Raw genomic sequence first — 19,455 nt, 5'->3', positions numbered from 1 at the left:
AGGAAACTCGCTGACAACCGGTAACTGATCAATACCCGTACTACTCGTGGACATATCAACTGCATAAATGAGGTAGCCCTCCCCACCTGACTCCAAGACATGACATGCCTTCAGAGCCAAAACAAGTGGCATCGGAGGTCGCGCACCCTCACCATAAAAATACCAGCTATCACCCTCATCCGGATGAAACTGTACCATACGCTGATAACAATCCACAGTAGCATGATACAAAATCAGCATATCTATTCCCAAAATACAGTCAAAATCTGCCATCGCTAACATCATCAAATTAGCTATTAACACATTACCCTCAAACTCCAGAAGGCAACCCATCACTAGACGCTTAGTTACTATCTCTTGCTCCAACGGAGTAGATACAATTAAATCCATATCTAATGATACATAAGGTAATCTATGTCTCTTAAAAAAGCGACTAGAAATAAAGGAATGCGATGCTCCAGTGTCAATTAATACAAGTGCAGGAATACCACATAACAGAAAGGTACCTGCCAACATGCGATCGCTTCCCTCTGTATCCTGCTCCTGAGACAGAGCAAACACCTGCCCTTGAGTCTGTGGACGATAACCAGAAGAACTCTGTGGTGCTGGCTGCTGACGTAGAACAATAGAAGCCTGAGATCCAACCTGTGATCCCGATCCACTAACAGAACCCATACGTTGAGGACAATCTCTCCGCAGATGTCCCTGCTGACCGCAAATATAACAAGCACCAGTAGCTTTCCGACATGAAGCTGCAGGATGCTTCCCTCCACAATGACTATAAAACTCCTCCTTCTTCTTCTTCTTTCCGAAATGGAACATACCTCGTGAACCACGAGATCCAGATGAAGTAGTAGGAGTAGAAGAAGACGTAGGTCCAGATTGCACAACAGATTGAGCTCGAGGCTCAAAAGATCCACTAGGCTGTGCTGACATCATCAGCTATGCACGCCTGTTGCTGGTCTCCACAAGACGGCAACGGTTCACTAAAGTCTCAAAAGATACCGGGTCATCACAGACGACAACCTGAGAGTAGATATCTTGGTTCAAACCTTGTAGAAAGATATCATACTTCGATGCATCACTCTCATTGATATGGGGACTGAAAGGTAGCAGATCAAGAAATCGTTGCTGATATTGATCAATAGTCATTGATCCTTGCCTCAGAGTAAGCAACTCCATAGATCGTGCTTGGCGAACAGCCGGAGGAAAATACAATTTCTGAAACTCCCGACAGAAATCCCCCCAAGTCACCTGTCCTCTCTCAGTACGTGCCTGAGCAGCTTTGGCATCCCACCAAAAACGTGCTCGATCTTCTAGAACAAATTCCAGAACTTCCAATTTCTGCTCCTCAGTACAATCGAAAGCACGAAAAGTACTCTCGAGTTTAGACATCCAACTCCTCGCCTGTTCAGGATTCTCGCCTCCCACCAAAGGTTTCGGTCCTACTTGCATGAACTTATTAATAGAGTAGCGACGTCTACCCTCATGATGACGATGTTGATCATCATGATGGCGGTGATGACGATGATGATGACCACCTCCCTGGCCAACACTACCGTGACTCTCGTCAGCCATATCCTGAAAAGAATTGCACATTAAAATCCCAAATGCGCAAGAATTACTCAAGACTAAACTAAATTCCAAGTACTAATCCCAAAATCTAAGCATGCTCTGATACCAAAAATGTAGTGACCCTGCATGGAATCACCTACTAACTGGCAACTAATAGCATGCATTAAACTTAATACAGAAAAATACTTAACAGAGTAAAAACGTGCGGAAACATAATTCATAATTTACATATCAGCTTAGTAAATAATCCAGGCTTAATACTGTAGTGATACAACCAAATCGAAAACTTAAACAGTAAACATTATACAGCTATATCGAATCCTGCTGTATAATAAAATCCTCAAGGCTCCTGCTCCCTAGTCCTGCCTTGAACTACCAGCTCCGTCCATCCTGCAACCTGCCCCATGGAATAGGGTGTCCAAGATAACAACTAGGACGTGAGCGCTAACGCCCAGTACATAAACATGAGTACACGTAAATATATGATGCATGCAACATGATGACTGGTAACGGGTCATCCAAAAATCATGCTCAGTACCGGCGCCACATGAGTGCTGCCACCGCACGGATCAACCTCTGGGTGCAACCACACTCGTCTAGTACACCAGAGTAGACAGACATAAATGCCCCCGCCGTCGCAGTACTCTCAGTGACAGACTATCGAGTATAGAGCTGAGCGGCTCTATAGTTAGGTATAACAAGGTATAGGCTCAACGTGTATATGCACATAACATATGAGTATAGAAAACGGTAAAGCATACATCATGCCATATATTAATGCCAAATAAATGCAACATATAAACATGTATACTCGCTGGCAATCTCAGTCAATGTGAAACATCTAATACTAATAAATGCGGAAATTTTTTTTTATTTTTTTATACTAATTAAAATATATGTACGCACATGCCCATACATATATGCACAGAATAAATAGATTTAAAAATAAATATCTTAAATAAAATGCAACATTTAATAAATTAAATGTCTGAGTCATGCATTAAATAAAAATGTTGTTCTAAACAATTAAATAAAAGTTTGCATGCACTGAAAATATTTAAATAAATATAAGTATTAGTACCAACCACTGAAAACGAATAAAAAGAACAACATGTTTAATATTTCATAAAAACATAATCATAAAAACTCAGACGACGGCCGCGTGGGATCACTGCATGTCCGCTCATAGGTCCTCGCCTTCGGTGGGTACTACGTCCTCTACATACTCACCTGCACCATACCAGTGTAGTGAGCCTAGAGGCCCAACATGCTAACATAACAAGGATTTAAAATAATTTAAATCACTTTAATACTAATACATAACATATACATGAATGAGCATGCTTAAAATAATATCATGACATAACATAACTTAAATTAACTTAAATATCATAATCATATATAATACATAAACATTGTTGAGCAAAGTATTTTCTAACATCGCATGGTTGTATCCATAGTGTAACCTTAAATCATACATCAAATACTGATCAGCGTGGAAACCAACGTACGTGGCGGTGACGAATCACCTCTTAAATTGGCAGTAAACTGCCCATCAATAGTTCACATATGGGGACGAATCCCCCTTAAATTGTCACACTAGTTCAACTTCCAACATAAAATATTTTCTTTTGCTCAACCTTAAACATTAAATCATGCATAAAAATTATTTCATGAATGCATGTACTTAAATAAAATGTGTGTCCTTCATATATATTTAATTTAATTCCATACTAACATATAAATATAAAAATAACTTCCATGCATAAAAATAATTAAATATATATTCAGGACACATGCAATTTCTCATGGGTTGTACTGAACTGCTGGCCCTAAACTCTCAAGCCCATTACTTAAACCTGGCCCAATAACACTGAGACTGGCCCATTAACACTGAGACTGGCCCATTAACATACTTAAGCCCAATAACTTAAACTTTTAGCCCAAATAATTATATGTAAGCCCAATTAATTTTCTTAAGCCCATTAAATAATTAATCTGGCCCAATGGGCCCAAAAGCCCAAAACAGGCCCAATAATTCTCATGGGCCCCCAAGGCCCATAAAAATTAGTGGACTCACTTAATTAATTTAATTAAGCCCAAAATAATTAAATTTAACCCAAATTAATTGAATGGAACCCAATTAAATTTTTAGGATTTAATTAGGCCCATTTAACACTTAATTAAACTTAAAACTTAAAAATAAAAATACCCGAGTCCGACTAACTTGACCCGGACCCGGACCCAACTAACATAAACCCGGACCCACTGACTTGACCCGGACCACCAACCCGACCCGGACCCACCTAGAAACCCTAAACCCGATTCCCTTCTTCCCTGCAGCTCTCGGCCGCGAGCAGTAGCCCTTCTAGGGCTGCTGCCGCCCTGCTCCGGCTGCCCCTGGCCGGAGCCCCGCCGCCCAGACGTAGCCCACGTCTGGGCGGTTCAAACCTAGTCCTTGACCCAGCCCCATGCAACCCACAGAGCCAAACCCGAGCCCCCTTCCACGAAGCCCTAACCTGCGTCCCCTCTTGGCCGATCGCCTCTTGACTCCAAGTCTGGGCTCGTTTGGCTCGAGCCACTCGAGCCTAGACCCATCTTAGCCCCCTTCACAACCGTAACCAGCAGCTAGAACCAACCATGTCCAAAAACAAATCGTGATATGAACGAATAAACATGTAAACAAGCTTCAACCACAAAAACCGATCCTCTTTTCTGAAAATTCTAAAAAAAATCTTCTATGCACATGCAACACACACCTATAATACTGATATCGTGAAGAAAAGTGAAAGAAGACATGCCTTGATAATTAAATCGACGAAGATAGATGCGTTTTACGGGCTTCGGAACGACGAACGGACCAAAAACCTTCAAATCTAGAGCTTGATCGGCTAAGGGCTTGTGGTTTTCTATCAAATCGTGAGGGAGGCTGATGACGAAGATGAAGAACAAGGGAGGTGTCGGCTGAGAGCTTAGAGGCGTGAGGGTTTGGGGTAGAATTAGGGTGTTTTTAATTAAAATAGAGTTTTGGAATAATTAAAATATTAATAAGGAATTTTTGAATATGAAATATATAACTTAAAAACTCTAAATAATAAATAAAATCTGATGCCAAAATTAAAATCTCGAAATTATAATTTAAGGGAATTTTAAAAGTAATTAAAAGTCAATATTTTGGCTCAATTTGGATAAAAATGGACTCCTAAAATTATATAAAATTAAATATTGATAATTTTGAGGAAATAAAACTCAAAATAATATTTTTGGGCTCTTAAAAAGGCTCATGAAATAAATTGGATAGAAAGTTGTCATCTCGTCCGTCCACGGTCCCGTCTACGCGATTAAATAATTCAAATACCAATAATCCATAAAATCACTAATTATGGGTTAAATGCTTGAAAATAATTTAAATCATACACAAATAATTCACATAATAATTTAACCCATAATCTAAAATTTTAAATAAATAAATTTCCTAATTATGCATGCGAATTTACGTATTTAAAATACCGGGTGTTACAATTTTCCCCCCCTTAAATTGGATTTCGTCCTCGAAATTAAAGTACTTACCCGAACAACTCCGGGTAGAGAGTCCTCATATGTGCCTCGGTCTCCCAAGTAGATTCCTCCTCCGAGTGATTCAGCCACTGGACTCTGACCATCGGTATGACACGCGTCCTAAGCCTCCGCTCCTCCCTAGCCAAGATCCGTATAGGCCTCTCCTCAAATGCTAACTCCGGTGTCAACTGAAGAGGCTCAAAATCCAACACATGTGACGGGTTCGAGATGTATCTCCGAAGCATGGATACATGGAATACATTGTGCACTGCCGCTAGCCCTGGTGGTAGAGCTAAACGGTAGGAAAATGGGAGAATGGAGTACGGAGATGTGTTAGCCTCTGCTAAAATCTCAGCTCTCAACTGATCGACGTTCGGTACCCACATCCTACCACGGTACTGAAAAATGTCATCCACAACTGTATACAGAAGATTACCCTTGGCCTCATCTCTCTGTCTCCATCGCTGCAACTCCTCATCAGTAGACTGTCCATCCCTGATCCGATCTCGCAGAACTGGCTGCACCGTCAACACTGACAAGCTCGGTGCATGACCACTCGAGTAAAACTCCAAATCAAACCTCTGAATCTCACTCTGCAGTGGTAGCTGCACTGACAAACACGATACCACTGACGACTTCCGACTCAAAGCATCGACCACTACATTAGCTTTACCTGGATGGTAGCTAATGTCACAGTCATAATCCTTCACTAACTCCAACCATCTCCGTTGCCTCATGTTCAACTCCTTCTGAGTGAAGAAGTACTTGAGGCTCTTGTGATCCGTGAAAATCTTGCACTTCTCGCCATACAGATAGTGCCTCCAGATTTTCAAAGCGAAGACCACTGCTGCTAACTCCAAATCATGTGTTGGGTAGTTCTGCTCGTGAATCTTCAACTGCCTCGACGCATAAGCAATAACCTTACCACACTGCATAAGTACTGCGCCTAAACCTAGCTTAGACGCGTCGGTGTACACCACTAACTCCTCGTGTGGTACTGTCATCGCTAAAACCGGTGCGGTAGTGAGTGCTTCCTTCAGCTGATCGAAGCTCCTCTGACAGTCTGGACTCCAAATAAAATTCGCATTCTTCTTGGTTAAGGAAGTCAAGGGTACTGCAATAGAGGAAAAACCCTTGATGAACTTCCTATAATATCCTGCCAAACCCAAAAAACTGCGAATCTCCGAAGCATTCCTCGGAATACCCCATTTTTGCACTGCCTCAACCTTCGACTGATCCACTACAATCCCATCTCTCGAAATAACGTGGCCAAGAAATGCCACCTGCTCGAGCCAAAACTCGCACTTGCTGAACTTGGCATACAAACGATGCTCCCTCAAGGTCTGCAAGGCTGTCTGTAGATGCTGTCTATGCTCCTCAATGCTCCTAGAGTAGATCAAGATATCATCAATGAAGACTATGATGAACTGATCAAGATACGGCTGAAATACCCGGTTCATGAGATCCATGAAAACCGCTGGAGCATTGGTCAACCCAAATGGCATCACCAAGAACTCGTAATGCCCATAACGTGTCCGGAAAGCAGTCTTGGACACATCTGCCTCTCTAACTCGCAGCTGATGGTAACCAGATCGCAGGTCGATCTTGGAGAACACCGAAGCTCCCTACAACTGATCAAATAAATCCTCTATCCTCGGCAGTGGGTACTTATTCTTCACCGTGACTCTGTTGAGCTCTCGATAATCGATGCACAGTCTCATACTGCCATCCTTCTTCTTCACAAATAACACTGGAGCTCCCCATGGAGAAAAGCTAGGACGAACAAAGCCTTTCTCTAATAACTCCTGAATCTGCTCCTTCAACTCTTTCATCTCGGTAGGAGCAAGTCTGTACGGTGCCTTAGAGATAGGCACGGTGTCTGGCACTAAGTCGATGCTGAACTCCACATCTCTCACTGGTGGAATTCCTGCAACATCCTCCGAAAAGACATCCGGAAAGTCACGAACCACCTCTATCTCTGATAATGATCTGCTAGATGGTTCTGAGGCCGTGACAATACTTGCTAGAAACCCCTGGCAACCCCGTATCAACAACTTCCTCGCCTGAATAAGAGATATCACCTGAGGAAAATCACTGCTCTGAGATGCATGGAAAGTAAACGGGTCGCCTTCTGATGGTTTCACTGACACTGATCTCCGACGAAAGTCAATCAAAGCTCAATTGACTGTCAACCAGTCCATACCCAAAATCAAATCAAAACCACTCAATGGCAAAACCACCACATCTGCTCAAATGGAGTGTCCCTGAAGCTCCAACTCCAGTTCTCGAATGACCTTCGAGGTAGAAATAATCTGCCCTGACGGCATAGTAACATCATACCCACTGTCAATAATATCAGGTGTGATGCTTATCCGCCTGATAAACTCCAGGGAGATAAACGAATGCATAGCCCCAGAATCTAGCAACGCAAACGTGGAGTTTCCTCCAACTAGAATTCTCCCTGCACGCAGAAAATTCCCAACAACTTCATGCCACTACTAAACTTTCCCCCAACGAGACACTAATAACCCTTAATTCTAATCACAAGTAAAACATGCTTCTTATTCTAACATGCAGATAGGTAACCCAAATAACAACAATTTCGCAAGAAAACGAGATTCTTAACCAAAGGAAAAATTATAAAATACTAGGGATAAGATATACCGGTGATCAAGGAGGTGTCTGGGTCTGCCTCCTCTGCCTGCATGACGAACACTCTACCAGCCGTGTTCTTCTTCCTCGGGCAGTTAGCTATCTGATGCCCTGGCTCCCTGCAGTGGTAACAAACTCCTGCTCCCAACAGACAAGGTCCCGAATGTATCTTCTGACACTTTGGGCAAGTAGGAAAACCTATAGCATTAGGGGCCCCGCCCCTCTGCTGCTGTGGCCTCTGCTGCTGCGGCCTCTGCTGCAGATTCGGGCCCTTAGCCGGCCCAGTAAACTGCTTCTTCGCAGGAGGCTGCGAAGATGGTTGCTGATACCCCGACTGAATATGTCTCTTCCCCTGCTGCTCTCGCTGCATCTCTCTCCTACCCTCCTCTGACCTCAGTGCTCTACTAACTGTCGCCTCATATGTAGCGACGTCCATCATACGTACGTCGTGCTTGATATCCGCTCTCAGTCCCTCCACAAACTGCCTCATCTTCTCCGGTGGACTGTCTGCAATCAGAGGCACAAAATGACAGCCCCTCTCGAACTGGCTCACATACTCAACCATTGACCTGTCCCCCTGCCGGAGACTCATAAACTCCCAGATCATGCGACTCCTCACATCCTCCGTGAAATACTTGGCGTAGAAGACACGCCTGAACTCCGCCCAAGACAGTGTAGGGAGGTGTACTCCCCTGGCAGCACCCTCCCACCAAAGAGCTGCGTCTCCCCTCAACATATACGTCGCACAGTTCACCCTGTCCGCATCTGTGATCCCCATATATGCAAAGATGGACTTCAAAGAACGAATCCACCCCTCAGCCACCAATGGATCGGTGGTACCAATGAACTCCTTCGGCCCCTTCTTCTGGAACCGCTCAGCTACGTCCTCCTCATGGGAAATTCTGGGACGTGAAGCCTGCTGCTCTAACAGAGCAGTAACCCCTGCCATCAAAGTAGCATTGGCCTGCTCCAATGCTGCAAGTGGGTTCTGCGGAGGTGGAGGTGGAGGTGTAGATTCCCCACGTCTGTTCATCGGTATAGGAGGCATTCTGCACCACCACATATTTCTTTACGTAAATCGCCATGCATAACTAAGTACTTAAAAATTTTCTGCTAACATAAATGCTTAAGTCTTAAACATGATACTACTAGATCATACTAAAAGCAATTAAAACTTACAGACCGGTAGCGTGGATTTCTGAGCTCGCATAGCAGTGATGACCCCACCAAGAACGTGTCTCTGATACCAATTGAAACATCTAATACTAATAAATGCGGAAATTTTTATTTTTTTTTATACTAATTAAAATATATGTACACACATGCCCATACATATATGCACAGAATAAATAGATTTAAAAATAAATATCTTAAATAAAATGCAACATTTAATAAATTAAATGTCAGAGTCATACATTAAATAAAAATGTTGTTCTAAACAATTAAATAAAAGTTTGCATGCACTGAAAATATTTAAATAAATATAAGTATTAGTACCAACCACTGAAAACGAATAAAAAGAACAACATGTTTAATATTTCATAAAAACATAATCATAAAAACTCAGACGACGGCCGCGGGGGATCACTGCATGTTCGCTCATAGGTCCTCGCCTCCGGTGGGTACTACGTCCTCTACATACTCACCTGCACCATACCAGTGTAGTGAGCCTAGAGGCCCAATATGCTAACATAACAAGGATTTAAAATAATTTAAATCACTTTAATAATAATACATAACATATACATGAATGAGCATGCTTAAAATAATATCATGACATAACATAACTTAAATTAACTTAAATATCATAATCATACATAATACATAAACATTGTTGAGCAAAGTATTTTCTAACATCGCATGATTGTATCCATAGTGTAACCTTAAATCATACATCAAATACTGATCAGCGTGGAAACCAATGTACGTGGCGGTGACGAATCACCTCTTAAATTGGCAGTAAACTGCCCTTCAATAGTTCACATATGGGGACGAATCCCCCTTAAATTGTCACACTAGTTCAAATTCCAACATAAAATATTTCTTTTGCTCAACCTTAAACATTAAATCATGCATAAAAATTATTTCATGAATGCATGTACTTAAATAAAATGTGTGTCCTTCATATATATTTAATTTAATTTCATACTAACATATAAATATAAAAATAACTTCCATGCATAAAAATAATTAAATATATATTCAGGACACATGCAATTTCTCATGGGTTGTACTGAACTGCTGGCCCTAAACTCTCAAGCCCATTACTTAAACCTGGCCCAATAACACTGAGACTGGCCCATTAACACTGAGACTGGCCCATTAACATACTTAAGCCCAATAACTTAAACTTTTAGCCCAAATAATTATATGTAAGCCCAATTAATTTTCTTAAGACCATTAAATAATTAATCTGGCCCAATGGGCCCAAAAGCCCAAAACTGGCCCAATAATTCTCATGGGCCCCCAAGGCCCATAAAAATTAGTGGACTCACTTAATTAATTTAATTAAGCCCAACAATAATTAAATTTAACCCAAAGTAATTAAATGGAACCCAATTAAATTTTTAGGATTTAATTAGGCCTATTTAACACTTAATTAAACTTAAAACTTAAAAATAAAAATACCCGAGCCCGACTAACTTGACCCGGACCCAACTAACATAACCCCGGACCCACTGACTTGACCCGGACCACCAACCCGACCCGGACCCACCTAGAAACCCTAAACCCGATTCCCTTCTTCCCTGCAGCTCTCGGCCGCGAGCAGCAGCCCTTCTAGGGCTGCTGCCGCCCTGCTCCGGCCGCCCCTGGCCGGAGCCCCACCGCCCAGACGTAGCCCACGTCTGGGTAGTTCGAACCTAGTCCTTGACCCAGCCCCATGCAACCCACAGAGCCGAACCCGAGCCCCCTTCCACGAAGCCCTAACCTGCGTCCCCTCTTGGCCGATCGCCTCTTGACTCCAAGTCTGGGCTCGTTTGGCTCGAGCCACTCAAGCCACTCGAGCCTAGACCCATCTTAGCCCCCTTACCAACCGTAACCAGCAGCTAGAACCAACCATGTCCAAAAACAAATCGTGATATGAATGAATAAACATGTAAACAATCTTCAACCACAAAAACCGATCCTCTTTTCTGAAAATTCTAAAAAAAATCTTCTATGCACACGCAACACACACCTATAATACTGATATCGTGAAGAAAAGTGAAAGAAGACATGCCTTGATAATTAAATCGACGAAGATAGATGCGTTTTACGGGCTCCGGGACGACGAACGGACCAAAAACCTTCAAATCTAGAGCTTGATCGGCTAAGGGCTTGTGGTTTTCTGTCAAATCGTGAGGGAGGCTGATGAAGAAGATGAAGAACAAGGGAGGTGTCGGCTGAGAGCTTAGAGGCGTGAGGGTTTGGGGTAGAATTAGGGTGTTTTTAATTAAAATAGAGTTTTGGAATAATTAAAATATTAATAAGGAATTTTTGAATATGAAATATATAACTTAAAAACTCTAAATAATAAATAAAATCTGATGCCAAAATTAAAATCTCGAAATTATAATTTAAGGGAATTTTAAAAGTAATTAAAAGTCAATATTTTGGCTCAATTTGGATAAAAATGGACTCCTAGAATTATATAAAATAAATATTGATAATTTTGAGGAAATAAAACTCAAAATAATATTTTTGGGCTCTTAAAAAGGCTCATGAAATAAATTGGATAGAAAGTTGTCATCTCGTCCGTTCACGGTCCCGTCTACGCGATTAAATAATTCAAATACCAATAATCCATAAAAATCACTAATTATGGGTTAAATGCTTGAAAATAATTTAAATCATACACAAATAATTCACATAATAATTTAACCCATAATTTAAAATTTTAAATAAATAAATTTCCTAATTATGCATGCGAATTTACGTATTTAAAATACCGGGTGTTACACAATGTGTACGTACCTCTAGGCTAGTTTAAGTAAAGTAGGATCCTAGGTTCCAAGCCTATATTCAAAAGTTCACCGTATCACTACATAAATTCTATAAGCCTTAACTAAGCTAATAAGTACTCCCAAAACTTAAATAGATTCTCGGACCATACCTTCGTCCGTAGTTAGCCCTTTGAAGTCGCTAGTCCCGGATGACTATAACCACAGCTTGGTTATTCCAGAACCTCTATTATAACCGATAGGGCCCTAAAGTGTATATCTCACACTATATAACTGAAGAAAGAAACTCGGGAATTCGTATTTCAAAATGAAATCGAACGAGACCTATTTATAGGCAAAATTCCCGGCCAGGATCGGAACTTCCGATTTCGGGATCGGAGCTTCCGATCCAGCTCATTGCATGCATGCAAGACACGCCAGGATCGGAACTTCCGATCCGACGATCGGAGATTCCGATCTGCTCTATGTTCAACACTTGTCAAAACTCGCGGCTGAGTCATCGGGCAAAGCTGGCAGCCGAAGATCGGAACTTCCGTTCCAGGATCGGAGCTTCCGATCTCGGTGCTTCCGATGAGCTTCCGAAGTGGATGGGATCGGAGCTTCCGATCTGAGTTCGGAGCTTTCGATCCGGCCCAAAGTCAAAAACTCAAATTCTCTTTCGAAGTCCAATAACACTCCGAAATTGATTAATTACCAACTCTTAATCATGTTTAACATATTATTATCTTAAAATGAGTTTTGGGTTACTACAGATCATCCGAATCTGAGATATGGAAACCCTCAAGCAAATCAATCGGGGACTCAAGCACCACCGCACAATCAAACTTATAGGCCGCCGTATCCTCAACAGCAGCAGCGTCCTCAAATTCCAAATCCAGGTGAGTTTCTTGAAAATATCGTTAAAGATCTTGCTACTAACACTGTAGCTTTTCAACAGGAAACCAGAACAAGTATTTAAAACTTGAATACCCAGATGGGACAGCTCGCCACCGCCATCAATAAGCTGGAAGCACAGCACTCCAATGCTTTACCATCTCAGACAATTCCGAACCCAAGAGAAAACGCAAGTGCAATTACTTTAAGGAATGGGAAGGAGTTGAAGATCAAAGAAAAAGAAGTGGAGACTTCAACCAAGGAGAAGCCACAAGAAGAACCGAAGGCGACTGATGGAGAAACATCTATGAAAGAAGCGCCAAGAGGTAAGTTTCCTCTTCTTTAACTCCAAAAAACTTGTTTCACAAGCTTCAGTCTAGACATACGGCTTATTTTTCTGAGTCAATTGCGTAATAGGCTTCGCAATGCTGGAAAAATTTCGGATAAAGCGTCTATAATAACCTGCCAAGCCCATAAAACTTCGTATTTCTGGCACTGATGTAGGTCTCGGCCAATTCAGTACAACCTCTACCTTGCTTGGATCCACTGAAATTCCATCACCTGAAATAATATGCCCAAAAAACACAACTTTTTGCAACCAAAACTCACATTTCGATAACTTGGCATATAATTTCTCATTTCTCAAAGTCTGTAAAATGATTCTGAGATGTTCAGCATGATCATGCACATTCTTGGAATATATCAAGATATCATCGATAAAAATTATGACAAAGTCATCCAAGTATTTCTGAAATACCCGATTCATCAATCCCATAAATACTGCAGGAGCATTGGTTAGTCCAAAAAGCATGACAATAAATTCATAATGCTCATACCTTGTTCTGAAAGCAGTTTTAGGAATATTTTCATCTCTTACCCTTAGCTGATGATATCCGGATCGTAAATCAATCTTTGAATAGATAGCTGAACCCTGTAGCTGATCAAACAAATCATCGATTCTAGGCAATGGATATTTATTCTTTATGGTTACCTTGTTCAGTTGACGATAATCTATACACAACCGCATTGAGCCATCTTTCTTTCGTACAAATAGTACCGGAGCGCCCCAAGGTGAAACGCTCGGCCTAATGTACCCCTTGGCCAATAAATCTTTCAGCTGATCCTTCAACTCCTTCAATTCAATAGGTGACATTCTGTAAGGAGCTTTGGATATTGGTTGCGTACCTGGCATTAATTCAATACTGAAATTTATTTCTCGAACTGGAGGTAAACCAGGAATTTCATCAGGAAATACATCAGCAAATTCATGCACAACTGGAATATCTGTTACTACTGGACTGGATTTCAATACATCAACTGCATAAATTAGAAATCCTTCTGCACCTCTCTGCAATAAACGGGTCATAGATAACATAGATATCAAAGGGATCTTGGCTCTGGAACCCTTACCGTAGAATTTCCACTCAGCTGCCATTTCTGGTCTAAATCTGACCACTTTCTGGAAACAATCTACAGTCGCCTTGTACTTGGTTAACATGTCTATACCGATAATGCAATCAAAGTCTGATAATCCAAGGACTATACAATCTATATCAATCACATTCCCGTCATATTGCAAAGCACAATTTTGAATCATTCGAATAGATATAATACCTTTACCCAAAGGTGAAGAAATATAAACAACAGTAGGCAATGGCTCAGACGATAAAGAATGCATCATAACAAATTTTTCAGATATGAATGTATGTGATGCACCTGTATCTATCAAAACGTAAGCAGGATAACCAAAGATAAAGCATTTACCTGCTATAACATCATCAGGTGCGGCCTGAGTCTGCTCCTCTGTCAATGCAAACACTCGTGCCTGTTGTCTAGGAGGTTGAGTCACAGTCTGGCTTCCTCCTGATCTGGTTTTTTGTTGAGGCTGAAATGAATGCACTGATTGCCTTTTTGTCTGAGGTGATGGTCGAGAAGAACTTGCACCAGTTGTTCTTTGAGGACACACATTGGCATAATGACCTGGTTGGCGACAGATATTGCAATTCCCTGACACACCTCTACACTGATCAATAGCATGTCGTCCACCACACTTACCACAAAATACTCCTGACTCACCAGTTCTCTGCCCTGTACCAAACTGTATCTGTCCACTAGAACTGGAAAAACTACTGCATGCCTTCTTGAATTGCTTCCCTTTTGGCCTGAATCTATAATCCTTTCTGCCACTACTTCCTCCCTCAAATCTGGGAGAAGGTTGCTGAAACTGTGGCGGATTATGTGGAACTGATGCTGATACCGGCTATGGAGATGGCTGTGGAAGAAATGGTGCTCCTCTTTGTCGCAATAAACCCGCTTTGGCACCCTTAGCTTTATTCAAGGCATCAGCAAAGGTATTGGGTCGTCCACTGTTCACCAAAGTAAACACATCTGGATTGAGGCCATTGATAAACTGATCTGCCATGGCTTCATCAGTCGCTGCTATATGTGGGGCAAACTTCAAAAAACTTGAAAATTTGGCCACATATTCTTCGATATTCAAGTTGCCTTGCCTCAGATTGGCAAATTCAGCACCCTTATCCTTCCTGTAGGAGACTGGAAAGAAACGTTGATAGAATTCAGTTTTAAAGACAGTCCATGTGATAATCGTACCTCGATGTTCTAACGCCCGTTTTGTCATAATCCACCAACTCTTGGCAACTTCATGAAGTTGATGTATAACCAGTCTGATACGACGATCATCAGAATAATCAAGTGACTCAAACAACTGTTCAATGTCTTCTAACCAATTCTCACAATCAACTGAATTTTCTGTTCCTTTCAGTTTTGGCGGTTTGAACTATTGAAATCGTTTCAGCAATGTCTCCATCGGCGTAGCAGTAACATCCATAGAATCAGCAGATGTACTACCCTGTGCATTCTGAGGTTCAGCAACTGGCGGTGGTACTAATGCTGGTTCGGCCTGAGGAACCAATAATGGATGTCTAGTAGCCGGTGCTTTACGGGGAGGCATATCTGATTGTCAAACAGATTAGTGCATAAACAATATCATATGCAGCAATTTATTCCATCCTTCTCTGATAAGCATTCTCATGCATTCTTATGAGAATTCAGGTTCTGACTGAAGATATTCTGGAATACAATTGCATATATAGCATGCAGTAGCAATGAAAGCACATAATCATGCAATCACATAATTATTGCAATATAAGCATGCTAGCATATACTGCACATAATCAGGTACAACATGTAATCTCATGTAATATCAAAAAATCAGACAGACTCAATCTACCCCGCTCATCAACTTCTATCTGAATCCAGAAACTTATGCTCTGATACCACCTGTTGTGGGGACCTCGGGTGCTAATCAAATCTTATAGGGCGATTAATAACTAAAAAATAGTTAATCTGCAATATCGGACAATTGGCGACGCAAAACCTTACATTTGGCGACGCAAAAATACGTCGCAAAAAGATCAACAATTTTTTTTTTTTAAAACCTGACGCGCGGGCGCGCCTCCTTGGGCGCGGGCCGAGGCACTCAAAGTGCCTTGGTTAGGCGCGGCCGTGCCTAGGCCTCGGGTACCACTCCTAAACAGCTGAAAAATGAAGGTTTTGCCCCTGTTTTGAATCTCAAACACCATCTAACATTTCAAACATGATTCATGCTTCAAAATCTAAACAAAATCATGCATAACCATGAGCTAATCAAGCAACAAAACATGGAACTTGATATAAAACCCACAAGATCTTACATCCTCTTGTTCTTGACCAACATACATATCTATATGTTCAAAAGTTCCAAGTACTAGAAAAACTCAAGTTCAAGATACAAAGGTTGACATCAACTCTACTTCTTATACCCGAAATCACCACATGCTAATCTCTCTCTCGATCTATTCTTGTCGCTTCTGACCAGCTCCTGCCCCACCTATTGCCATGCACACATACAAAACAAATCAATAGCCGGATAACTCCGATGAGAATAAATCCCAGTATAAACAACATAAAGCGCAAGATAATAAACGTAAATGCAATGCATATGTCAAAAGAAGCTATCAATCTGATATCAATAGGATATTGGTTCTTGGGATCCCGAGGAAATAAAATCTTCAACGAACACCAACTCACCCAATCAAGGTGAAGTCAAATACTTTATTTTCTCTGACTTTGGTGCAACTATAGTGAGTCTTCTGGCTCTGGAAGTAAGTCTACATTCCGTGCCACTCAACTACAGCCCTCCAAACGTCATATGCACTCTAGGCTTTTCAACCCTCTGTGCTTGTCAGGCTGGAGTTCAAGATGAATGCAATATAATCTGTATGCATTAAAGACTATAAACTATCTTGAACATATAAGCATATAAGCACACAAATCATCAAAGTCATCTAAATCACATAGAATACAAACTCAAAAAAGTATGTGATTAACAAGGGAATACTCGAAACAATAGCTATTTCGAGCGTTCTATCCCATCTGGATTAGCTGACATTTATACCTTTCGATGTCAAGTTTGAAAGTACTTCAAATCTGCAATTAAATCAATGAGAATTCATATCAAAAGGCTGCTCAACTTTCAACTCAAACTTCAATTGCAAAAGGCTTCAAACCTTCTTGACTTCTTCGCCGATTCAATTTCGGATTCTCGAATTCGAATACGTCAATAACAAAGCTGTAATGAAGTGTTTGGAATCATAAAAATCAACTTCCAAATCCATTTCAACATAGCTAGGTAAACAAGGTTAAACTTGTACAAATTCTGAAATCGGCGGCGTAACGGCTAAAAACCGGCAACCGAATTAATATCACAATCAATATACCAAGCTATTCTCATCATAATATTTATCATATAAACATGCATATACACGTCCAACACAAAATCAGAATTGACAGGGTTTCAACTTTGCTTCCTAAAATCATAAGAAATCCAATCGACAGTCTTTTTCCGAACCGTCTGCGAATACATAATCGGTACAACTCATATATGCATATATCTAAAAATCATGAATTTCCATATTAAACATAAAAATAAAATCTGAGAAAAGTGAATGAAACTTGTACCAAAACGTAGCTCTCGGAGCGGTGATCGCAGATATATATTTATCTCGAATTTCTGACGGCCGGATCATAAATTATCGAAGCTTTTGTGGTTGAAAAATCTGAAAATGGCGTTTTGGAACCCTTCAGCCGTGTTCTCTGCCTTTGTGTCATGTAAGCTGATGGAATAAGGGTCAAAATAGATATATATAAGCTATTTTGCAGTTTAGTCCCTAAACTTTTGACTATTTGCAATTCAGTCCCCGGAAAAGCAATTTAATTCAATTTCAATCCTTATTCATTTAAGAATATTAGAATTTAATTCTAAACTCTAAATATTCCCAAATTAAATATTCTCGGATTAAAATTAAATAATCCTGGGCCTTACATTGTTGGTGTCTTAGTTTGTGTCTCACATCGGTTGACTAAATAACCTGGGAGCCCTTAATATAGACAAGGACAACCCTCACCTCTTGAGCTAGCTTTTGAGGTGAGTTAGGTCCAAGTCAATATTTCTTACAGGTCTTGCTCGATATGCTGCCATTTCCCAGGTTTATATATATCTATCTATATATACTCATCAACAACATTAGACTTTAATCAGTGGATTCTTGAACTATATATATATATATATATATATATATAAATATATATTCTTGCGTCCCATATGACATATTTACTTCTTTTGAACCTTTCAGGATGCTGGTTTGTTTCCTATAGTGGAGTCCGAGATACTACTTGATGGAGATCATGGGATCGAAAGAAACTTTGAAGTTGCCTTAAAAGTGTGGGCTGAGGTGTTCTTCTACCTCACCGAGAACAATGTCTTGTTCGAAGGCATTATTTTGAAACCTATTATGGTAACTCCTGGAGCCGAAAGAAAGGATAAGGCAACACCGCAAGAGGTCGCTGATTACACTCTAATTAAAACTCTTGAAAAGAAGAGTCCCTTCTGCTGTCCCAGGAATCATGGCAAGTACTCTCAAATTCTGTATCAATCTCTACTCGTGTTAACCATTTTCGTAAAGTTAGAATGGATCGTTGCATGGACTAATGGGGTTCTGGGCTCTGGGGCATGACATTTGTATCATTCTATGTAGAGGAATGTGGTATACTGAATTGCAAATGTGTATTCTCGTGACACAGTTTTTGTCTGGCGGGCAATCGTAAGTGGAGGCGACACTCAACTTGAACGCTATGAACCAATGCCCCAACCCGTGGCACGTATCGTTCTCATACGCACGAGCCCTTCAAAACACATGCCTCAAGACATGGGGAGGAAGACCTGAGAATGTGTGAAGGCGGCGCAGGACACGTTACTTGTTAGAGCAAAGGCTAATTCTCTGGCTCAGCTAGGCAAATACACCGCCGAAGGAGAGTCGGAGGAAGCCAAGACAGGAATGTTTGTTAAAGGGTTACAGTTACTAAGTTCCCAGAAAAGAATTGAGAATTTCTACGAGTGTTTGATTTTAGTCTATGATGTGAGAATTATAAATTACTAATCATGTTAGGAATCAATCTGAAATTTGAAGATCGAGAATTCACCAGGCAAACAAAACACACAGATAAGAACAATAATCCCAGAAAGCAGATAAAACCAACGCACACAGATCAATCAACTAACTCACGCGAAAGAGATTAAACGACGCAAGTATTTACGTGGTTCGGCAAAGATTTGCCTACGTCCATGGGAGAGAAACACACACACTTTTATTAATCACCCAACAGAACAACCCAAGCTCAAGAACAGAGCTTATTAAAGAGATGGACTCAGACAAACTATCAAGCTAGATACAGACACGATTCAAGCTATTGATACTTGAATCTTCCCGTCACAATCTACACTTAGTTTTCTCCTCCG

The 19,455-nt window shown here is 40.9% G+C and overlaps 1 pseudogene; it reads left to right on the top strand.

Moving 5' to 3' along the window:
- LOC140888701 (fructose-bisphosphate aldolase 2, chloroplastic-like) overlaps window positions 1-19,096 on the top strand; it is a 48,856-nt pseudogene extending 29,760 nt beyond the window's left edge.
- The last annotated feature ends 359 nt before the right edge of the window (window positions 19,097-19,455 follow it).

This window comes from Henckelia pumila, chromosome 3 (genome assembly GCF_033568475.1).
Source record: "Henckelia pumila isolate YLH828 chromosome 3, ASM3356847v2, whole genome shotgun sequence".
NCBI classification, from domain to species: domain Eukaryota; kingdom Viridiplantae; phylum Streptophyta; class Magnoliopsida; order Lamiales; family Gesneriaceae; genus Henckelia; species Henckelia pumila.
This window is presented reverse-complemented; position numbering and strand designations above follow the sequence as displayed.